Raw genomic sequence first — 6,367 nt, forward strand, 5'->3', positions numbered from 1 at the left:
CTTCTGGATCATTTGGATATCTTCTGGGGAAGGTAGGACCTGTACAAAAGTGGCAGGCTACATGTAAACTTGAGTGGAACCAATATCCTTGTGGGCAGGTTTGCTAGAACTGTTGGGGAGGATTTAAACTAGGTTGGCAGGGGGATGGGAATGAAAATGATAGGTGAGAGGAAGATACCTTGGTGTAAACATATGTGCAACATGTAGAGAGACCATAGAACATCGCAAAGTATTCATTAAGGACCCGCCCTACCTCCTTCAACTCCAAATAAATGTTCCCTGTTCTATCACTGATCAGTCCTATCCTCACTCTAGTCATCCTCCTGTTCCTCAACCTTTCCTTGCCTCAGCGGGACAAACCTATCCAGAACCCCATGCAAGAGCCCCCTAAACAGACCGCGAGGAAGGACAGGCAGTGGAAAGGGCAGAAATGCAGTTAGTTGGATGGGTTGAAGTGTGTCTACTACAATGTGAGAAGCATCAGGAACGATGGTGATGGATTTAGAGCGTGGATCAGAGTGGCCACTACAGAGACTTGGCAGTTACAAGGGTAGGAATGTCCACTAGATCTTCCAAGTGAAATAGTTTAAAAAGGGATAGAGAGCAAGGTAAAAGAGGTGGGGAGTGGCACTGATAATCGAGGAGAGTATCACAGCACGGGGAGTGGCTCTGATAATCGGGGAGAGTATCACAGCACGGGGAGTGGCTCTGATAATCGGGGAGAGTATCACAGCACGGGGAGTGGCTCTGATAATCGGGGAGAGTATCACAGCACGGGGAGTGGCTCTGATAATCGGGGAGAGTATCACAGCACGGGGAATGGCTCTGATAATCGGGGAGAGTATCACAGCACGGGGAGTGGCTCTGATAATCGGGGAGAGTATCACAGCACGGGGAATGGCTCTGATAATCGGGGAGAGTATCACAGCACGGGGAGTGGCACTGATAATCGGGGAGAGTATCACAGCACGGGGAGTGGCACTGATAATCGGGGAGAGTATCACAGCACGGGGAGTGGCTCTGATAATCGGGGAGAGTATCACAGCACGGGGAGTGGCTCTGATAATCGGGGAGAGTATCACAGCACGGGGAGTGGCTCTGATAATCGGGGAGAGTATCACAGCACGGGGAGTGGCTCTGATAATCGGGGAGAGTATCACAGCACGGGGAGTGGCTCTGATAATCGGGGAGAGTATCACAGCACGGGGAGTGGCTCTGATAATCGGGGAGAGTATCACAGCACGGGGAGTGGCTCTGATAATCGGGGAGAGTATCACAGCACGGGGAGTGGCTCTGATAATCGGGGAGAGTATCACAGCACGGGGAGTGGCTCTGATAATCGGGGAGAGTATCACAGCACGGGGAGTGGCACTGATAATCGGGGAGAGTATCACAGCACGGGGAGTGGCACTGATAATCGGGGAGAGTATCACAGCACGGGGAGTGGCTCTGATAATCGGGGAGAGTATCACAGCACGGGGAGTGGCTCTGATAATCGGGGAGAGTATCACAGCACGGGGAGTGGCTCTGATAATCGGGGAGAGTATCACAGCACGGGGAGTGGCACTGATAATCGGGGAGAGTATCACAGCACGGGGAGTGGCTCTGATAATCGGGGAGAGTATCACAGCACGGGGAGTGGCTCTGATAATCGGGGAGAGTATCACAGCACAGGGAGTGGTTTTGATAATCAGGGAGAGTATCACAGCACGGGGAGTGGCTCTGATAATCGGGGAGAGTATCACAGCACGGGGAGTGGCTCTGATAATCGGGGAGAGTATCACAGCACGGGGAGTGGCACTGATAATCGGGGAGAGTATCACAGCACGGGGAGTGGCTCTGATAATCGGGGAGAGTATCATGCTGCAGAAAGGAAGGATGACGGAGAGAGATCATTTACTGAGTCAACATTGGTCAAAGTCAGAAACAGGAAGGGAGCAATCATTCAATTGGAAATATTCTGCAGAATGCCCAAAAGCAGCAGAAACTCGGAAGAGCAGGTCAAGAGGCAGATTTTTGGAAAGGTGCAAAAATAATAGGATTGTCGTCATGGGTGACTTCAACTTCCCTAATATTGACTGGCATCTCCAAAACATTTAGATGGGTTCAGAATTTGTTAGCTTTGAAGAATTCCTGTCACAATATATGGACAGGTCATTGGATGTAGGTGAGCAATTTGGAGACAGTGCCACAACTCCCTGACCTTCACGATAGCCTTGCAGAGGGATAGAGGAAGATGGTATGGGAAAGTAATTAATTGGGAGAGGGCAAATTATGATGCAATTAGGCAGGAACTTGGGAGCATAAATTGGGAAAAGATGTACTCAGGGAAATGCATAATGGAAATGTGGAGGTTGTTTAGGGAACACTTGCATGGGATTCTGGATAGGTTTGTCCCATTGAGGCAGGGAAAGGATGGTAGGGTGAAGGAACCACGGTTGACAAGAGATGTGGAATATCGAGGCAAGAGAAAGAAAGAAGCTTACCTTTTGTTTAAGAAACAAAGATCAGTCAGGGCTCTGAAGAGTTATATGGTAACCAGGGAACAGTTTAAGAAGGGATTTAGGAAAGCTAGAAGTGGAGATGAGAAGGCCTTGGCAAATATGGTGAAGGTATTCTACACATGCGATAAGAACAGATAGATGAATAGAGTGAGTGTAGGATCGATCGAGGACAAATTAGGAAACGTGCCTTGAGTCAGAGGAGGTGAAGAGATGCTTAATGAATACTTTGCTTCAGTATTCCTCAGTGAGAAAGGTCTTAACAAAAGAGAGAGCTGAAAGAACAGGCTAGTGTGCTGGATTATGTTGAGGTTAAGGAAGTGGACATTTTGGAGCTCATGAAAAACATTAGGATCGATAACACCTTGGTGCCGGCTGAGATATGTCCCAGGTTACTACGGGAACCGAGGGAAGATTTTGCTCTGCCATCGGTGATGATCTTTTCACTCTCACCTGCCACAGGAGTAGTACCAGAGACTGGAGGGCCACAAATGCTATACCTTTGTTCAAGAAAGATTATAGTGATAATCCTGGGAATTATAGAACAGTGAGTCTCATATCAGCGGGCTCCTTGGAGACCAGATTTCTGAGCATAGCCCGATTAGGTGTAGTCAGCATGACTTTGTGAAGGGCAGGTCATGCCTCACAAGCCTGATTGAGCTTTTAAAGGAATTGACAAAACAAATTGATGGAGACAGAACAGTGGGGTTGGTGTATATGTTTAGTAAGGCATTCATCATGATTCCCCATGGTAGGTTCATTCAGAAAATCAAAAGGGATGCAATTCAGGAAACTGAGCTGCATAGATTCAGAATCGATGCCTACGGAAGGCAGAAGCTGAAGAAGAGGCTCACAAGGACTCTGCTGGGTTTGTAGGATATCATCTCTAAGAAGAAGCTGGATAAACTTGGCTTGTTTTCTCTGGAACGTAGGAGGCTGAGGGGAAGCCCTGATAGAAGTTTATAAAACTATGAGAGGTATAAATAGGGTGGATAATCTTTTTCCTAGGGTGAAACTCAAATATTAGAAGGCAGAGGTTAAGGTGAGAGTGTTAAGTTTAAAGGAGATTTATGAGGGGAGCTTTTTACACCGAGAGTGTTATGTGCCTGCAGGCACTGCCGGAGGAGGTGATCGTAACAGATATAATAACAGTGCTGAAGAGGACCAACACATGGGCTGGTGGTGACTGTAGGGATATGGACCATGTCAGAACCAGAGTCAGAATCAGGTTTATTATCACAGGCATGTGACGTGAAATTTGTTAACTTAGCAGCAGCAGTTCATTACAATACATAATCTAGCAGAGAGAGAAAATAAATAAATAAAATAAAACATAATAATAAATAAACAAGTAAATCAATTATGCATATTGAATAGATTTTTTTAAATGTGCAAAAACAGAAATACTGTATATTTAAAAAATGAGGTAGTGTCCAAATCTTCGATGTCCATTTAGGAATCAGATGGCAGAGGGGAAGAAGCTGTTCCTGAATCGCTGAGTGTGTGCCTTCAGGCTTCTGTACCTCCTTCCTGATGGTAACAGTGAGAAAAGGGCATGCCCTGGGTGCTGGAGGTCTTTAATAATGGACACTGCCTTTCTGAGACACCGCTCCCTAAAGATGCCCTGGGTACTTTGTAGGCTAGCGCCCAAGATGGAGCTGACTAGATTTACAACCTTCTGTAGCTTCTTTCAGTCCTGTGCAGCAGCCCCTCCATACCAGACAGTGATGCAGCCTGTCAGAATGCTCTCCACGGGACAACTATAGAAGTTTTTGAGTGTATTTGTTGACATGCCAAATCTCTTCAAACTCCTAATAAAGTATAGCCGTTGTCTTGCCTTCTTTATGACTACATCAATATTTTGGGACCAGGTTAGATCCTCAGAGATCTTGACACCCAGGAACTTGAAACTGCTCACTCTCTCCACTTCTGATCCCTCTATGAGGATTGGTATGTGTTCCTTCGTCTTACCCTTCCTGAAGTCCACAATCAACTCTTTCGTCTTACTGACTTTGAGTGCCAGGTTGTTGCTGCGGAACCATTCCACGAGTTGGCATATCTCACTCCTGTACGCCCTCTCATCACCACCTGAGATTCTACCAACAATGGTTGTATCATCAGCAAATTTATAGATGGTATTTGAGCTATGCCTAGCCACACAGTCATGGGTATATAGAAAGTAGAGCAGTGGGCTAAGCACACACCCCTGAGGTGTGTCAGTGTTGATCGTCAGCGAGGAGGATATGTTATCACCAATCCGCACAGACTGTGGTCTTCTGATTAGGAAATCGAGGATCCAATTACAGAGGGAGGTACAGGGGCCCAGGTTCTGCAACTTCTCAATCAGGATTGTGGGAATGATGGTATTAAAGGCTGAGCTATAGTCGACGAACAGCATCCTGATGTCGGTGTTTGTGTTGTCCAGGTGGTCTAAAGCCGTGTGAAAAGCCATGGAGATTGTGTCTGCTGTGACCTATTGTGACGATAGGCAAACTGCAATCACTCCATGTCCTTGCTGAGGCAGGAGTTCAGTCTAGTCATAACCGACATCTTTATGCATTTCATCACTGTCAATGTGAGTGCTACCGGGTGATAGTCATTAAGGCTGCCCACATTATTCTTCTTTGGCACTGGTATAATTGTTGCTTTTTTGAAGCAAGTGGGAACTTCTCCCCGTAGCAGTGAGAGGCTTGAAATGTCCTTGAATACTCTTGCCAGTTGGTTGGTACGGGTTTTCAGAGCCTTACCAGGTACTCCATCTGGACCTTCTGCCTTGCGAGGGTTCACTCTCTTTAAAGACAGTCTAACATCGGCCTCTGAGACAGAGATCACAGGGTTGTCAGGTGCAGCAGGGATCTTCACAGCTGTAGTTATATTCTCCCTTTCATAGTGGGTATAGAAGGCGTTAAGTTCATCTGGTAGTGAAGCATCGTTGCCATTCACACTATTGGGTTTTGCTTTATAGGAAGTAATGTCTTGCAGTCCCTGCCAGAGTTGCTGTGCATCTGATATCGCCTCCAACTTCATTAGAAATTGTCCCTTCGCCCTTGAAATAGCCCTCCGCAAATCATACCTGGTTTTCTGGTACAGGCTTGGGTTGCCAGACTTGAATGCCACAGATCTAGCCTTCAGCAGACGACATACCTCCTGGTTCATCCACAGCTTTTGGAATTACTTTAGGTTGGTATCATAGTCAGCACAGACGATGTTGGCTGAGGGGCTCATTCCTGTGCTGGAATGTTCCCGGTTCCAGGTTTCAACTTTTTCCATTTCCCAATGAGCAATGTTCAATTGATCATCATCGAGTGTGGGAGCTTCCTGCTAGGGGATTCCTGCTGTCTCTTCCACATTACTGACCACAACTTAATAAACTTTATTGGTTGCAAAGGGCTTTGGTTGCAGTGGTGAAAAGCATTTTGTAAGTGCTTTTCACCACCTGTGCAATGATTTGATCTGTATGAACAGAACACAAGACAAGAAGCAACACCAATGAATACACATCTTTCTTTATATGGACTTAATAGATCAAAGAATGTTGTATCTAAGCTGTATAGAGACAATTTAAATCTTATTTAATACTTATATTAAGAGTGGATTACTGGATCTAACTCACTTCCCTTTTAGCGTGGATAAAATCAAACTCTGTCATCTCACATACACTGTCTCTTTAGTAAATTATGATTATGCCTGGGGTAGGTCTGGCTGATACTGGCACTGATTCAGGCCCTGGAGTTTGGCTGGAATATTAAAAAAGTTCGATTGCTTTCCAAATCCATCCGAGAAGGTTACGAGAAACTAAAGCAATCTGAATTCAGTTGCTCTGATCCCTTCCAGTAGCTGTTCCAGGTAAGTGTAATAGCAGGTGT

This window comes from Hemitrygon akajei, chromosome 1 (assembly GCF_048418815.1).
Source record: "Hemitrygon akajei chromosome 1, sHemAka1.3, whole genome shotgun sequence".
NCBI classification, from domain to species: Eukaryota; Metazoa; Chordata; class Chondrichthyes; order Myliobatiformes; family Dasyatidae; genus Hemitrygon; species Hemitrygon akajei.